The sequence below is a fragment of the Callorhinchus milii genome, unplaced genomic scaffold, assembly GCF_018977255.1.
Source record: "Callorhinchus milii isolate IMCB2004 unplaced genomic scaffold, IMCB_Cmil_1.0 Scaffold1038, whole genome shotgun sequence".
Taxonomy (NCBI): domain Eukaryota; kingdom Metazoa; phylum Chordata; class Chondrichthyes; order Chimaeriformes; family Callorhinchidae; genus Callorhinchus; species Callorhinchus milii.
The window spans coordinates 5739-23998 of record NW_024705779.1 but is presented as its reverse complement, the minus strand read 5'-3'; the positions used below and the strand labels follow the sequence as shown (position 1 = coordinate 23998).

At 48.0% G+C, this 18260-nt stretch overlaps 1 pseudogene; it reads right to left on the bottom strand.

Moving 5' to 3' along the window:
- Positions 1–3597: 3597 nt before the first annotated feature.
- Positions 3598–10561, bottom strand: LOC121852686 (annotated as a pseudogene).
- Between the last annotated feature and the right edge of the window lie 7699 nt (positions 10562–18260).

The window sequence follows — 18260 nt, the reverse complement described above, 5'->3', positions numbered from 1 at the left end:
CAATGACAGGAAAAGGTCAGGAATTAGTGGGCTGCTTGAGGAGGAGGAAAGTCAACATCGCATACATCCAGGAAACAAAATGGAAAGGCAGCAAAGCGAGAGAGATTGGCTGTGGGTTTAAAGTGTTATACCATGGACCAACAGCAATGAGAAATGGGGTTGGAGTTGTGCTGAGTACGGAGATGAAGACAAAGGTGGTGGTAATCATACGAGTGAATGACACTGATGATAGTCAGACTGGTACTGGACAGTGTAGTGCGTATGCCCTGCAGATGGGCTGCAGTTGGTAAGAGAAGGATGCACTTTGGGAGAGCTTAGACCAGGAGTTTCAGAGCTTACTGGTAGATGAAGCAGTGGTGATTGGTGCAAAATTAAATGGAAGAGTGGTAAGAAATAAGGATGGATAGAAGATACGGATATAACAGTAGGAATGAGGGAGGAGAGGACATTCTTTGAATGGCCTAGACAAATCAAGTTCAAGTTCATTTATTAGGTATAGCCTGTGAGCCGTTCAGCTCTTGAATCGGGTGCAACCGCAACAAACAAAAAACAAAAACATGAACAAAAAAACATCTTAAAGTGAATGATCTTGCAGTGGTGAATACCTACTTCCAGAAGCAGGAGGGACATCTGATGACCGACCAGAGTGGAGAGGTGAAGAGCCAGATAGATTTTATTCCGATGAGCAGGAAGCACCTGAAAGGAGTGCATAACTGCAAAGTGATCTTTGGAGAGTGTGTGACTGGCCAACATAGACTACTGGTGGCAGACTGTGTAGTGAAAGGAGTTAGGAAGAGGAAGGTGAGAAAAAATAACTGTAGCAGGGTGAAGTTGTGGTGACTAAATAATGACAAAGAAAATGTCTGCAGGCAAGCTATGGAGAACTTAAAAAGCATAAGGCCTAGTGGGAGAGTGAATGAAATATGGCAACATCTGGCGAGTGGAATACTGAAAGCAGCAGGTAGTACAGTGGGAGTGAGCAAAGAAAGACCGATGCAACAGAAGGAAACATGGTGGTAAGAAGTGGCAGAACACGAGAGAGAAGGGCCATCTAGATGAATAGCTGGCAGCGAGAAGAGCGGCAAAGCGAGTGGTAGCAATGGCAAAAACAACGGCATTTGCACAACTCTACCAGACGTTTTACAGCAAAGAAGGCTAGAAGATGGTCTACCCTTTGGCAACAACCAGAGAAAGAGAGATGGAAAGAGTACTTTGAGAAGTTGCTGAATGTGGAAAACTCAAGACGCAAAATGGTCGAGGAACATGAAACAATTGAAGTAGTTGCAGAGACTATAGCCAGAGAAGAGGTGGTGGAGGCTCTGGTGAGCATGAAACATCAAAAGGCAGCGGAGCCAGATGAGATTCAAATTGATGTTTAAATTAATGAGAGAGAAGAGTGTTGAAATAATGATGGGACTATTTGGGAAAATCTGGATGGAGAAAAAATGCTGGATGCGTGGAGAGAGAGAGAGTACATTGGTTCTCATCTCTAAAAGGAAAGGTGATGTACAAGAGTGGGAACTACAGATGAATAACAATGATGAGTGTCACACCATGAAACTATGGGAAAGGATCATAAAAAGGAGACTGAGGAAGCTGGTGGATATTGGCGAGAGTCAGTTTGGATTCAGACAGGGAAGGTGAACAATGGATGTAGCCTTTGCACTGAGAGTATTGATGGAGAAGTTCACAGAGAATAAACGGGACCTGCATTTGGTGTTTATTTATCTAGAGAAAGCGTATGACAGGGTGCCTCGAGGGCTCATTTGATGGTGTATGAGAAGAAGAGGTATTCCTGAGGTATATGTCCTGCTGATCCAGGATATGTACGAAGGAGAGAAAGTGCACGTGCGGAGCAGCCGTGGGGTGTCGGAGAGCTTTCAAGTAAAAGCAGGAGTGAGGCAAGGTTCCGACCTGAGTCCCTTTCCTTGTCATCCTGGTGCTGGACACAGTGACGAGAGATATTCAGAGGGAGCCCCCTGGTGTATGCTGTTTGCAGACGATATTGTGCTATGCGGTAAAAGCAGAGGGGTAGTGGACGATGATTTGAAGATTTGGGTCCAAAAGATTGAAGAGAATGGGTTGAGGATCAGTTGGACAAAGATGGAGTACATGGGGGCACATTTCAGTAGAAATAATGCAGGAGGATTGTAAATTGGAAGTGACCAGTGAATGAAGACGAATGAGTTGAAGTACCTGGGTGTAATGATGTAGTGCTGATGAATCACTAGAGGGAGAGATGAGAACAAGGGCTGGATGGCTGAAATGGCGAGAGATGACCGGTGTGGTGTGCGATAAGACGGTCCCAGTCTGGTTGAAGAGAAAAGTGTGCAAGACGGTGGTGAGGCAAGTGCTGTTGCATGGGGCCGACTGCTGCTTGAGCACACGAAAAAGGGAGGTCCAAGCTATGGCAGTCACAGAGATGAGGATGTTGAGGTGGATGTTGGGTTTAACAAGGAAAGACAGGGTGAGAAATGAAGAAGTGAGAGGAAGACTCAAGGTGGTAGAAATCACAGAGAAGATGAGAGAGAAAAGGCTGGCGTGGTTTGGCCATGTGGAGAGACAACAGGAAAATGATGTGGGTCAGAAGGTGCAAGTGATGCAAGTGGAAGTAAAGAGATCAAGTAAAAGGCAGAAGTAGAGGTGGGGGGCGATGTGGAGCAATCGGACATGGTGGCCCGAGGAGCTGAAAGAGAGATGGCACAGGACAGGACATCATGCAGAAGGTTGGCAAGGACAGCATGAGAGGGACAAACGCGTGGAAGAAGAATAGTTCATTTGTGGTCTAGACGTTCGTGCACACGAGGCTTTGAAAGTGAAGTACTGCGTATGCTCCCATAGGCAATGGATAAAAGGTCAAGCAGAGGGTCGCCAGATTTCACACAGACCAAACCCAGACATGTTTCTCAGTCGGGCTAGATCTATCGATTTTGCTGCAGGAATTCATGTTCTTGGGTCTTTCAGTAAAGTCACGTAGATAGTAATCTTGATTTAAAGCTTTCGTGACTAAAGGAATCCATACTCTTTGGTTATTTCGGTAAAGTCACGTAGGTAGAAATAAAATAAATCACGACGTTTCGAAAGCAGCACAAGCGATCGAAACGTCGTAGTTTTAGTTATTCTTTTGTTATTTTCTTTGAACCTATCTACATGACTTTACCGAAAGACCCAAGAATATAGATCTATCGATATTGTGCAGTTCACGGAATGACGTTCAACACAATGGGGCTCCATGGTGGCGAGATGTTAACTTCCTCGCCATGTATGGAGAAATCCGTGGGTTCGATCCCAACCTGTGGTTGTGTGGATGTTTTTCTGGGTCCTCCAATTTTCCCTCCACATTTAGAAATATGCGCTTTCAGTATTTGACTGCTATAAATTTCCACTTGATGAGCCGCTTCATACGTGTGGCAAATTCGCTTCTAAAAAGAGCTATGTAGCTCAGTGGGCCTTACCTGATGAAATAAAAAGCATTCATAGTTTTAGTTTAATGCCACCACCAGATCTTAGTAAAATCTATTCCTGCCACCCTAACACAGCAGGTGCCAAATCCCAGACCGTCTGGGTCAAACATAGACAGGCAGCAATCCCCATGCATCATGACGTGCCCGCGTCCAGTAGAATGACTGCCGCGGGTGTTGAGGAGTGCGGTACACACGCTTTGGGAGGCTCGGGCAGCTTCTTGAAGAAACCCTTTCGTCCAACCAGCCAGTAAGTGACTTCTAGCCCCCGACCCTGAAAACACAGGCTCAGAACACTTTACAAAGTTGATCATGACCATGAACAGCCGTTATCTATTCATTGCTGCATAAAGGCCCGTCCCACTTTCTCATCATCCTTTGCGGTTTTGCGACGCATCTGCGCATGAGCTGACGGCTGCGTCTCCACAGTGGTCATTCTCAGGCACATGCCCTCCTTTGGCTGTCATTGCAGAATAACCACTTTCTCGAATAATAAACACAAGTATTTCCGGCACGTGTTATTCATATTAATGCATTTATTTAGCAATCTAATTTGAAAATAATGTATAAGCTGTCAAAACGCAATTAAAATAAATATCATTGCAAATGTATGTAAAGTATGTTGAACTTCTATGGCACTGTACGTAGCCAATCGTGCACTAATCGGAAGTTACGTGTCAATCACGTGTCAATCACGTGTCAATCCTATAATCTCCACAACAATAGCAGTGCGGCTGCATTTTTCATTTCCTGTGCGCATAAAAAGAGTCGCCGTGTTAATGGAGCCACCGTATCAATAGGGGAGCTGTAGCACCAGTTTAACAGGTAGGCTTTCGCTACCAATATCATTCATAATATATATTTTTTGGGGGGTTAGATAGCGTAAATATAAATGTGTTTGTTAAACCCACCACTACCCAACAAAGCCAATTAGTAAGGTTTGTCACGGAGACAGAAGATGCCAATTCGTTACAAGTACAGCACACCGGTGTGTTGGAGAGAAAATCCACAACATTTACAATCTGAGTACGATATTTTGTCAGTAATTACAACTAGCTTCATCAGGCGACAGGCAGATTTGTGGAGAAATCCTCCTGTTTCGTTCCTTAAATAGAGGGAGAACTGTGATGAAGTCACTAGTGAGCCCTACTTGTGGGAATGGGGGAGGGATTATAATGCATTTAAATGACTATGGGTTGAGCTTAACACGTAGTAGGCTTTCGCGACCAATATCATCCATATTAGAGGTTTTTTTACGGTTAGATCGCGTAAATATATAAATGTGTCGTTAAACCCGCCACCACCCGACACAGCCAACTAGTAAGGATTGTCACGTAAACAGAACGTGGCCAATTCGTCACTAGTACAGCACTAACCAGTGTGTTGGAGAGCCAAGCCACAATATTTACAATCTGAGTACGACGTTTCGCCAGGAATTACAACTAGCTTCATCAGGCGACAGCCAGATTTGTGGAGAAGTCTCACTGTTTCGTTCCTTTTATAGAGGCGTAGATGTAGTGACCACGCTTCTGCACTCTTGCGCAAAGTGGGGGGTGGGGGGGAGATTGCTGAGGCAACGTACATTGTGCATTATGCGAGTATTTTGATCTTGTGTATTAAAATAGCCGTACCAACGGTAATCCCTATTGAAGTATGGTGGCCTTTGTAGGCATGCATTTAAACAATGTATTGTTTGATGATTTGCTTCCACGCAGCACTAAGGCGGCAGCTATAGGAACGGTTAAAATTATTTTTTATTTCTTTCAATTTTGATTGGAGATGTTGTAGATTTTCTCTCCAACACACCGGTGTGCTGTACTAGTAACGAATTTGCATGTTCTGTCTACGTGACAAACCTTACTAATTGGCTGTGTCGGGTGGTGGTGGGTTTAACGACACATTTATATTTACGCGATCTAACCCAAAGAAACCTCCATTGTGGATGTAGCACTCGTGTCACGCACAGGTCGTGTGCCACATCACCTTCAGCTCGACGATGCCGCGGCACGTGAACTGATGTCCTGACTGCTGTGCGTTGAGGGTGTCCACAGTGGACTGGCTTACGTGGATCCTGTAAGCTTCACACACACACAGTCCAGGGTGCCCTTATCACTGAGCGTGGCGGCTGGGCAGAGATTGGCCGTGTTGCACGTGTCCTGTAACCAGGGACTGGAGGCAGCGAGAGTTGGTCGCCATCTCCTGGCTTTCCAGAATATTGCAGCGCAGCATGCGGATTAATTTCCACTGTTAGGAGAATTGTTACCCTCCTCGCATGAGTAGGTTTTCTCTTGCTACTCCGGCTTCATCCACATCTAACAGAGCCGGCCAAACATCCCGAAATAGGACCACAAAGCTTGGGCATTGCCGGTGTGGATTCTCGCTGCCCTCCCGCTCTTCTGTGGGACGCTTCGTGGAGGCGTTACACTATCTCCCATTGCGTCTTGAGGTGCAGTTCACATGTACATCGACATGAGGACTGAACACAATTTTATCATGACAATATTACAACTTTAATCATGGCGTGCGTAGTTTACTGGTGGTGATTCACCCAGGTAGTTTGGGAATAATAGCAGCTCCTCTGCGTTTGCTCTCTGATTTATTTGCGTGTCACCGCAATGGCTATAGTACATTTAACAAACAAGTTTAATTATTTGAGTGTGACACGTGACTTTGTGTTGCTGGGTTTATTGTAAAAACCATTCTGGCGCAAATTCCTGATGCTCAGACAGATTAAACGTGAACGCAAATATCAATTATCTCCACATTCACCGAGAGCGTCATTTACAACAGAAAGATAACGACGAGTTGATAATGCAGGAACTGGGCCCGGTCAGAGTTTGTGTTACCAGGTGAAAACTTCAGCCTACCAGGGTATTATGTACAAGGCCAACCTTGACATGACAGCAATACAAATCAAGTGGCGAGAGAGCATAAGCAAGTACAGGCGTTCCAAGCTCTCATAAACGCAGATGTAAGGTGCAATCAGGTGTTTATAATAAACTAGAGATGTTCGTTTTAACGATCGGAATCATGAACATATTCTAACCAGTAAAACAGGCACCGCATTGCACAGAACGTCCGTTTACAGCGGCAGCCGGGGAAGTGATTAACGGAGCTCAATAGGGAGCCACCATTGGCACGTACGGTAGCCCGTCGACTCCATGCGAGACGCAGTGTTGACAGTGTCCCGAAGAGGCAGTACCGGGGCATCTTGTTCCCACCACCCCGCCGCACACTTTCCTGGCAAAGAGTCACGTAGCAGCGGCCAGCAAGAGTGAGTGATGTCCACCCATCCCCACTAAGCACGTCAGGCTGGGCCAACGCTGGCATGTGTTTGGACCAAGGTTGGTCCAACGTTCCATATTTACTGGGTCATCCACGCACCTCCACTTACAACAGCGTGTACTGCAAGGCATAGTTGGCTACATATGGTGCGAAAGAAGTTCAACATACGTACATACTCCACCTACTGCAGTATAGGCCGGCATGGGTGTGTGTGCTGGCTGAGAGTGTGATGCATGGGGGGGGGGGGGGGCGGTTTGTATCCTGCTGAAGTTTGTGAGTGGTAGTATAGTGGGGAGTGGTGGCACAGCGGTTAGTGCTCTGCGCTACAAACCCGGCGACCTGAGTTCAATTCCCTCTCATGGTCAACACCAATGATGATTATCTGAACCAGTCCGGGGCCTCCCCTAGGTCAACTCAGCCTCAAATGAGTATCTGGTGGAGTGTGTAAACATCGCTGCTCAGGAGACAAAGGCGGTCGGGCGTGGTACTGGCCACCCACCTCCTCGTATGCCATGCCGGCCTTCAAAGGTGATCGCTAACAGCAATTGCCCCAACAGTCTGTTAAGTCTATGCAGTGTATCTTTGTATTTTCTGCAGGTGCGATGGCAACACAAATGGATGTGTGTGCTGACTCAGTGTGTGCATGTGCATGTGTCCTGCCTGAGTGTATGCCGATGCGGACCCAGACGGGCAGGCCCGGCAGGTGCTGAATGTGGAACGAGCCCATGAAGGCGAGGATGTCCAGGGCCACGTTGGCGATTTCCATGGCGTGGTGGCAGCCGTTGCGCTTGGGCAGCCCCGACACCAGCATATAAGCGTCACCTATTGTTTCCACCTGCGCAATAAAATCTAATTTGGCATCAAAGGGCAGCGGGTCCTGTCCTACATCAGCCAAACGGCCTGCATTGTGCGAGCGCATTATTTCATAGCGTTAGTTCCACGGGTTTCAACGATATTCTGTCTCAATAGCAGTCAGGCTTGCTGTCCCAATGTGTATAGGCAAGGACGCCTCAGCTGTTCTATGCGACTGCACAGTTGTGAGGCTTGGACACTAAAAAATTAACCCGTAAAAACAAAGTTTTTCACTATAAATCCTTTATATGCGTGGCGGCTAGAGTCCTCTCGTCCTCTGGCTTGAGATGGCTGCCACTTATGGGTCAGATGATTGCCTGCCACCATTAAGCAATTGATAATTAAATATAATTTATTTTTTTCTAAAAAGTGTAAAATTTTGGAATTTTTTTTCTCACGAAAATAGATTGTCACGCACAACTAGTCTGTGTGCAAAATGTCAGCTCGATTGGATCACGGGAAGTGGGTTAAAAAACGACCGAAAGATTTGCACGGTTGTACGCGCGCAAGCAAGCAAGTGAACTTAATATAAAGGATTTAAAAAGGGAACCATGCGAAGGATGGAGGTGCTTGTGTTTCAGAGTTTCAAGCGGATGTTTGGAACAGGATAGATAAGGGAGGCAGTGACTTGACCCAGCAGTTGCGCATTTACTGCTTGCTGCAGAGGCTCATGGTTCCAATCCGGCAGGCGTCCCTGGTTAACACTATGGGAATAATAACAATAAAATATAGAATTTGAAGGATAGGCCATTATGTGCCTGCGTCATGATCCAAATTGATAAATTTACAAAAATGACACTGAAAATGATTTAATTGGGAAAAGCATAGCAAGTGTCGCTCCCGAATGCAATAACCTAGTAGGACCCTGCTGGAAAAAAGTCTTGAGGCTCAGTGAGGCTTTCCTGGGTAAATAAACTGGTATATTGCCATAGCACGATGCTGGTTTAACACAGGGGAAGACGGAAGAGTGTGTACTTGCTGTGCAAATCTCACAGGGAGCCCTATCGCCACCCCTCAAAGGCAGAAGGGTACAAGAGGAAGAATATGATGGACGTGGTGGTGGGTGGGGGGGAATGGCATCAAGGAGTGGACCCATACCTGGCATACATTGCACGTCGACCAGCAAACCCAGAGCTGACACCGATGGACGATTCCTGACTGATTTTTGGGTTTGGTCACGTGATGATCTGACCAAAGTTGTGTCATTAAGACTCTCTACCACCTGACACAGCCATGCAACTTTTCACGTGATGTACAAGCGTTGTAATGGTGGTGAGCTCGGGAACGATTCTCACAGCCACCCTTGGGTGTGTGAACACTTGTACACCACGTGATAATTTCATGTTGTCTGGCTGTGTCGGATAACGGAGGGTTTTAACGGCAAATCTTGACCGGATAAATTACGTGGCTGAATTGAAAACTCCTCTGTGAGTGGCAACATCGGCTCGAGGCCTCCGCGTCTGCAGAGAAGCGATTGCGGCAGCAATGCAGGGCCAGCGTGGCTTCTCGAGCACTCGCCTTGTAGACATCGTGCGAGTCAACGATGGAGTCGAACTCCTTGTACAGGTCATTGAGCAGGCACACGACCTCCATGGGCTCGCAGTGCTTGCAGATGGTTGTGAAGCCCACGATGTCACTGAAGTAGATGGTGACCTCCTCGAACAGCTCCGGCTGCACGAGCCGACGCTCTTGAGTGCCTGCACCACTGTCCTGCGCGGGGGACACCGCGCACCGAGGTCACGCTCCGGGCTGCATCGCTCTGAGACAGCGTCATACCGGCAATTAACAAATGTAGAACAAAAACGTAAAAGTGTGCAAAGAGGCACGGAGAGATGCACGCTGGAATTGCACAGAGAGACAGAAAGAGGAACAAGCGGATCAGAGAACGCATGCAGGTTAATGGGAGATGGAGCGATGAAATCATCTCGCGTGCAAGTGCGGGATGGATCGTCAGAATCTTGAAATTGTTGGGAATGTGCGAGGTGGTGGTGGGAATGGGATACCTTCATCCAGTAGCGGATCAACCATGGCTGATGGTTAATGCGGTCTGTAGCCGCGATTCTGGTGAAAGATGAACGCCTGGCATGGCTGGCGACGCTTACTTGGGCAGTAGCTGGTAGTTGAGGTGGTCGGCGCGGTCGCGTTCGCGCTTGTACAGCTCTGTGCGCTCCTCCACCAGGCGTTCCAGGTTCTTGGAATACTGCTCGAGCCGGCGGATCAGGCTGTCCACGTAGCTCTCCGCCTTGCCCTTGTGGATGCACCTGGAGCGGTGCACTCTAGTTACGGGTGGCAGTGCAGTGGTAAGACTCGTGCCTTGTATGTTGAACTTCTTTTCTTTGCACTTTACGTAGCCAACCGTTCTAATCGGAGGTTTTGCACAGTGTGAGAGTGAGTGAGTGTGTCTGTAATGTGTGAGTATATGCGAATGAGTGTGTATGTTCTCCCCCTGTTTTGCATGGGTTTATTCTGGGTTCTCCGGTTTCCTCACATAGCTAAATAAAACCACACAATGTAACTGGTATTGGCCAAACATCTCGAATTAACTGAAAATTATATAAGAGCTTGCAGGATTGTTAGGAGGTATTTATGGGGACATAAGAATCGAGCTGTTCCTAGGTCGTCACGTATGACCTCAGATATTCCAATGATGTTAGGGAGGTACTGCTGAAGCTCCTAGCTGGCTCTGTATACTTAGGTCCTAAATGCGGCCCGTAAGAAGTCAAGACTCCTCACGCTGAGTTACTTTCTCGGACGAGTTTTCCATTAGCTAGTACGCCGTGGTATCGCAGAGGTAGAACAGCGCCACGACGGGCTTGAATATATTACACTCACCTAGTAGCGCTAAGTTTGTAATGAGAACAACGCATCTTTGGTAATGAAGTGTAAGCTACGGAGGATCCGACAGCTCTTCGAAGGTCCCTCTGCCAACTGCTGAAACATGCGTCGAGGGCAATACTTCGCATGCAGTCAATAAACAAGATAAATACTCTGAAATCTGTATGCACTGTTGAGACAAGGTGGTCGATCGTGTACTTTCTAAAAGGCCACCTAATGAAGAGCACTTCATCTTTACCGAAAATGTGCTAATGGTCGAGGTTTTATGCCATTGTTTTCCACCTAGTGTGTCTGCCCAATACTGTTCCTATAACTATTATTATGGATTGAACCAAGGGCCACCCTACCGATCTCTGACGCGGTCGGAGTTTGGGGAAAGCTACCCTCGGAATAGGCAATCATAGCGCTTCCTCGTCCCACTTCCTCAGATGAACGATAGGAACTGAAGGTCAGCGACTTTCATGTAGACATTCCGATGAATAAGAGCTTATCCTCCTCGATAAGATTCGCCGCCTGCCAGGCGCTAACTCTAACTGTCGTACCATCGCGTTAGCTCCCAAGCCTAATGTCTAGGAAGCATAAAGTGGTTCGAGATGCGTGGGTGATGAGGCGCGTACTGATGTTATAGAGAACTCACTTTCGCCTGTCAGTTTAGCCGAGGGCTATGCAGAGCAGGGCGAAACATGCGTACTCACTATGGAATGATCTACCCGTTGTGACAATCCTCATCTTTCGTGCGTAGCGACTTCAATTAGAGTCGAATGGACATGAGCCACGATATCCACAGATGCTATTGGTCGGCGTTCCTCTTAATTGCCCTGCGCCTGAAATTATCCAAGGCGCCCGCGAAACACGCGTATCACTCCCAACACGATTTTGTTGGGATATAGACGAGTTCACACTAGTTCGCCACGTCGCACACCCCGCCTTGTGAGCGCCGATCTTCAGAGGGCTATGGAAAGTTCGTTCGTTATTCTCTAAGTAGAGCGTCGTACTACAAGCAGGGGCTGGCTCCTCTATATCTAGAAGAATTGGCTAGTCCTTACAACGCCTTAATCCACGGCATTCGCTCTAGAGTACGTGGAGCGATGATCCAGTTTCAGCAGACCGCCATTCGTCAAAGTGTTAATTTACACCGTACTCCTCTTGATACAGAAAACGCCTCGGGTCTACTATCATGGCCGATCTGGATGAGGATATTCCGTGAGTTCACAAAATAACCGTAAGTGGATACACTGCGGATAAACCAACCATGGCTCGTGCCGATGTAGGTCCCACGAATGCTCCCAGACTGAGGGAATAGCGGGGAATAGTAACTCCCAGTTTGTGAGAAGCTGCAACAACCACCGATTACGCAAGTAAGTAGGGCGCTCCGGATCTGGACTCGACTTATTGTGCCAGAATTATTGAGTCCAAAGTTCATATCCCGCCAGGGTTAACATTTAGAAGGGAGCACATTCGTCAGCCAATAATCCTTACCTGCTGTAGGACATAATTGAAATGGAAACATGGCCCCTTGCCAATTGGTCTATATTCAGGCTAGCTACACCATACCATTTGTTCGATAAAGACAGTCCCCAGTAAACAAAGCAATCTCATTAGGCACACTGTATCGGGTACCATAACCCTTAGGCGTTGTTTTGAGCTCTTATAAAATTGGGATTGGAATTCGTGATTAGCGGTTGTGGTTCGTCGATGTGATTCAAGTGTACAACCATCTACTTAGTGCCGTCAGGGCGTGCTCTAACAGTACCCACGAACTACGAGACAACCCCATATTCCAGATATAATTTATCTGAATAGCACAACATTAGGCTACCTCTCCGAGTGGACCAAATGCTGGCCGCCGAATGGCGTTGTGGGCTTAGTTGGTGTTCAAATTTGCTGAGAATTATCGTCGGATCATTTGCGAGGGACACAGTCGGTCAATTGGACAGCGTTTAGTGCATGTGTTCCCGGTGATCTGCGCCTGTTTGGTAGGGTACGGTCGACGCGCTGGTTCTGCAGTAGCGACAAAGGTTGTTTTCACTCGGTACCCCGTTAGAGGGGAGACTGCGCCTCTAGCTTGTGACAGCTGTGACCCACCCGCCACACACGGTTTGAAAATTCTGGGTGGGTCCCTGATGGAGATGGCCACCCCGTTGAAGGGGAACACGACGCTGTTGGGCCACGCTGACCTCGGAGAAGAGCAAACACCATTCTCGGATGAAATAACGAGGACCCCCGACGCCGGGCCCACGTGCCAGCCTCGGTGCTTGGGGATTTGCAGATAGCGCCTGGAGCCCATGCTCGAGGCAACGTTTGATTGAGAGAGACTAACGGGGCAATTATGAGCAACTCGCCCGCCTATATATCTTAGTCTATTTATAGCCTTAGAGAATTAACTTAAGATTTTTGGCGGAACACCCATCCAAAAAGCTCACCCTGAACCGGATGAAAACCATGACGCAGCTAGCTGGACGGTGCCAGAGGGGCAGGTCCTACGTGAGGTGTGCTTCAATTGGAGGCGGGAGGGCGAGGGCAAGAGCAAGAAATGATAGGGTAATTCGCCGAATGCAGCGGCCCCCATTCGCGACTATCCGACATTCTCACGCTGATTAACCCCAAGGGACGACTGTCCACAGAATTTTGTGTTGACAATCAACATTCCGAGCAACAAATGTGCCCACGTTACCAAGTGACAGTTGCTGTCCCTCTTTTCCTACAGAGCAAAAAAGACTTTACTCACGTCCATAAGCTCAGTCGTTGGGGCACATTGTCTAGGCCGAAACGTGTGACGGGCTCGGGTCACTCTCGCGGTGGTGGGCGACCTCTTAGAGTCCAGTGGGGCTTGACCTCGTCGAACCCGGTAAGCTTTGAGAAGTCCCTTCGTGGGATGTCGTGGATTCGGTCGAGGTTAATGGAAAAACTCAACACGGATCCGAGTGAAGAGCTGTATCTCCGGAACAATCGCGCATTAGGCCCGCGTGCTGCTGAGGCCTACGATGTTTAATGTGTAATTACCATCAGACCTCAACAGAGTCCTTCGTCACTGTAACATCGCTGACGTGATTCTCCAGTGGACCGAATGCCCGTAGGAGTTCTTGCCATCCACTTTGACGGAATGCATGCCGATTTCCGGTGTCGTAAGATGCGCCTGATCTTTTGAGTCTGCGGTTTAGGATTGTTTCTTGGTCCTTCCGGAGCCCACTAGGAAAAGACTTAGTTACTCAATCCACCATTAACATTATTCAGTACGATTATCATAGCATCCACTTAATACGTTCGCTCCGATAGCTCGCGAAGTCGAGGTGATCGAACCCGATATTAGAGACTTTCGTCCTGCAGCACAGCCTTCATAGTACCTATTGGCGTTGCTAATACACAGACTGACTGGCTCGAACGTGTGCGACGGTTCGTAGTTCTGCTTTAGCTAACGCAGACTGAGCCTTCCTTCTCATTAAAGTGTTTGGTCCATCGCAGGCAGAAGGCAATTATAATCTCACCTATCTACCTAGACTATATATGTTTGGCCCCGACCGTCTTACGTAACTAAGGCAACTTTCCAAGTTCCATCTTCAGTGCGTATAAATTTCCACGACGGCCCCTTATCGATACTAGCGTTATCGCATAATGTGACCAACCCACCAACTTAATCCGAAGGGGCTGACAAGCGATACTTGGATGGATAGGAGTGTACAAGTCTGGTCGGTAGGGAAGCCGTTCCCGGCAAATGGTCGGAAGCTGCGTCAAAGATTCGAGGAGGTCAACTTGTCAGAGAAGTTAAAACACAACGCTCGCTGCGCCTGCAGCCGTTCGGCTGGCTTGGTATGTTGGTAGGCATTAGCGTGATCAAGGGGCAGTACTGCCTCAAGGACCATACCGCTTTCTTTCTCCGTGTTAGGAATGGTCAACTTGAACTCTTACGTGAGAAGCAAGCGTTGCAGTTATAATCGTTATGCATATCTTGGAGGAGAGGACCATGTCGTTGATCGCCGATCAGGGACCCAGCCGTGACAGGGCCCAGTACCTTGCTGTCCTTATAGCTCTCGGCATCATGGAGAATACAGGGCAGAATGTAGGGAAGATCCGGTCTTGATTGACTTTCCGCTGCCACCGCACAGTATAAATCCAATCGGACCTATGAATTGTTTCGCTTAAACGTTGTACCAAGGCCACCGCCCACGTACGGGAAACTGCGGCGACAGTACGTTATACGGAGGATTTGCAGGGTGGTCCTAGGGGATAAGGTCCAGCAAAGCCCATTTCCTTCGGTCACACCGTCCTTACGGACGTGCCGAAAAACGCTTAAACCACGCAGAGATTATATCAAAGAAGAACCGGAGGGATAGAGTTTTGAAGATCAAAACTTTTACTCCAGGGATAGGAAGGACCCTGGTGCGTTCGTACGATCTCTAAAACCACCTAGGCCCCTTACGGCTATGGGTACGCGGTTGGGAGCAAATACCCATAGATTTTATGGCGTATACCCGGGAGATAGGGAAGCTCTGCTTCTTGGTCGAATGGTGGTGAACGAACCGGTTACGGGGGCACTTGCATACTCATCAACACTTTATTGTTGGCTCTGAGGTGCAAATCCTGCTATAGCAGACGGCAGAGACACGACGTTGGCTTCCCTTAAATCCCGCTGTAGCGGTGAATAGGAATAGTCGAAAACAGAGTAATCTGATTTATCAGCGAGGGACATATCTATTATGTTAATATTACTGACGATCAGATGTCGAATACTGATGGGTGCTAAGGCGAGGAGCGGGGTGGCACATAGAACGGGGACCACATTATGTACCGTTGGACTTCTTAGATGATATATAATGGGTGCCATCTTCATAGAGACCGTATCTAAGGTGGACAAAAACTACGCCAAACGGAATTCAGGTTATCTGCCCACTATGTAAACCAACCACTGGCGGCTCGCATAGAAATTGGATGATACCACGATGAGATCAGTCGGATACGGTCGTTATCGCGCTCGATACACTGCGTACGCACCGAGAGTGAACGTGTCTGTTCGGATATATTATTCGCGGGACACTTGGAGAGTGCTATAGAGCCCCGCCCCTCATTTGGATAAGAATCTGATACCCGCTGAGACGGTCGCACTTCTCCAAAAGACTCGTACGCTTCTGATCAGAACGCTCGGTTGGCCTAAATAGAAAGACACTTTCACACAAAGCCTGTGTATGAGAGCAGTATAGCCCAGGACATTTGTTGAGCAGACTTTAGTCATTGTGGTGAGCACATCATTAGCATAGGGCAAGTCGTAGAGCCACATTGAAGTCGTAGCTGCTACAGCGAAACAGTGGAACGGCTGAGGCGCGGCTTACAAGCGTTGAATTTCCTCCTAACCGGAACAACCGCGCCATTGCCGCGGGTTACGGCTCTTACCCGATCCACGCTATGCCCGAGGAACCCACGGGCAGACTAACCTCTCATCTGGTGCCCTGCCTATGGGCTTCTCGAAAGGTTAGTGACGATTTGCCTAGAAACGTCTATATCTGTACTGATATAAGCCAGGTACGGCTGTTGCACCACCAAAGGTGCGTCGAACCTTCCTAACTCAATGTCCGATTCATTATCAGAGCCGTTTGTCGCAGTCGCCTACTCTTTGTAATATCCTACCCAGGCAAATTATGGCGGCTATATCCTTACACCCTGCATCCTGGGTACCGGTTGATTCTCAGCTAGTCCAGACACCACTGATCATCAACGCGGTTCCTCGGTCGCAGGGTATGCAAGAGCGCCCATAGTAAAGGATCATTACGCTGCTTGCCTGTTGCTGGGGATGATTCTGTGCATAGTTATTCACCGGAATGTCGCCTGGATTGTCTCAAGTTCAATAAATGCGTACGAGTTGTCTGCTGCATTCATGCCTTCATGGGCAGGAAATTCTTGAATGCCGTGATGGGTTGGTCCAGCCAGCACATATGGCCAAGAAGTCTTGCACGCGTAACGATCCTTGCGCACTCTAGGCGTTTTCAGAGCATAGGTTATTTTCAGACTTGAATCGGAAGGTCTATCTGGAGCAAGTAGCTTCGGAACGGGCCCTCGATAGATTATGTACGTTCTTTTGTAGGTGGTAGAAGACCAGGCACTGAACTATTGGCAGTAATGCTTGTGCTTATTGCCGCTAGACGATCTCCTAACGAATAAAGCCGCGGACGATCGCCCAGCGCAGGTTCCAGGAGTTTCACAGTGCAATAATAAACATCTGGATTATTCTAAGGGGTCGCAAGACTCGCTCTGTGGTATGGGAGAAGGGCAATCCATCTGTCATTCAAGTTGCCGTAATGCTACAGTCCTCTTGAAGGCACACTGCTGCTTTAATTAGGCCCGCAACCACGTCAAAACCCCGCTAAATAAATTGTCACTCATACGCCGAAAGTAGGCAAGCGTTCTGGTACTTGGCATCGAACCATCTAATACTAAATCGTGGGAATATCTCGGTGCAAGCTGGGTGCACGAGGGAACGTAATTGCCACCTACTAAAGCTGCTTTGGTGGCTGGAACGGAGGGCCCCGTTAGGCGAGGATAAAAATCCCCCCCCTACTAGTCTAGCCACTAATCATTTCGTTAGTAGGCACGCACACCCCGTGTCAACAATTGGGTGCTTGAGATTACTCGGGCGCGGCGCCCCAGAAATTCTGTAACACATCCTAAGCTAGTGCCGACCAAGATAATGCTTCGAAAACAGTGCAACGCTAACGTACAGTTAGGACAGGGGGAGCACGTTTTGTACTCTCTGATGTCAGACTCAATTTGGGTTACAATTATCTCAGGATGTGTATCCAGCTGCGGAACTTCACCCCTGCCCCTTATGATTGGCTATGCTCGTTATGGAGCGTACAGCTGATTCTGCTTTTGTCATGACCGGTACACCGCGATAGTATTGCGAGTGATCGCGATTTTTCAGGGTACAGCAACCTAAGAGACTCGCCACTGTGGCACTGAGATGCCCGATCCCTTGGCATCTCGTATATGTGGTACTGCAAGCTACATACCCACTTACATAAGTAAATATTCTAAGGGCATCATTTAAATTATACGTAGGCTCCGCAAGCCAAGCCTTCACGGGCGCGAGAGTATGAATAGTCCTACGATATCGCCAGGATGTGCATGTAATCTAGGAACATACGGAGTAGGGTTCTAGCCTGTCTTTGCTACTCCTCTTTTTATCATTTAACTAATTGCCGAGTATATCCAGATTATTACACGCCGGCGCAGTCATCATCGTCGATCATTAGTTTAGGTGCGCCATGGCCACGCAAACCTCAAGGCGTTCTCGTCACGTCACGTATTAACGGTGAGATCTTCGATCGACGGACCGGGTGCGTACATGCAAATAAGACCTCTCTCATCGGATTCTAAGCGTCGAGTACCTACTGAATTGAGAAGCAGGTTCGACCCCCTCTTAGTAACATATGTATCCTCCTGGTAGTTCGTTCATTCTAGGAATTACTCATGATCTTAGATGTATTTTATCTCTCGCTTATCCTTGTGTTCGTAACGGCTCTGATGGCGTGCCTCATGTAAGCCTTGGTGAAGATGACAAAGCCGCCGGCCGTGCACTCAAACCCTTACCACAACCACGACTAAGTGAAATTCCACCATGACTTTGAAGACTTATCTCCAATCGCGCTCTTAGTCAATTGTCGACTCGTGCCTACCGCGATGATGCTCCCGAGCAACAGTGCGCTCACTGGCACCATGTGGATGCCCCACTGATTCAATCTAAACCGCCACCTGCCTTTAAATTTATACCATAGCGTCGGGTATGCTGGCAAATAGGTCACATAAACGATAATGCAACTACATTCAGATTCGATCTTG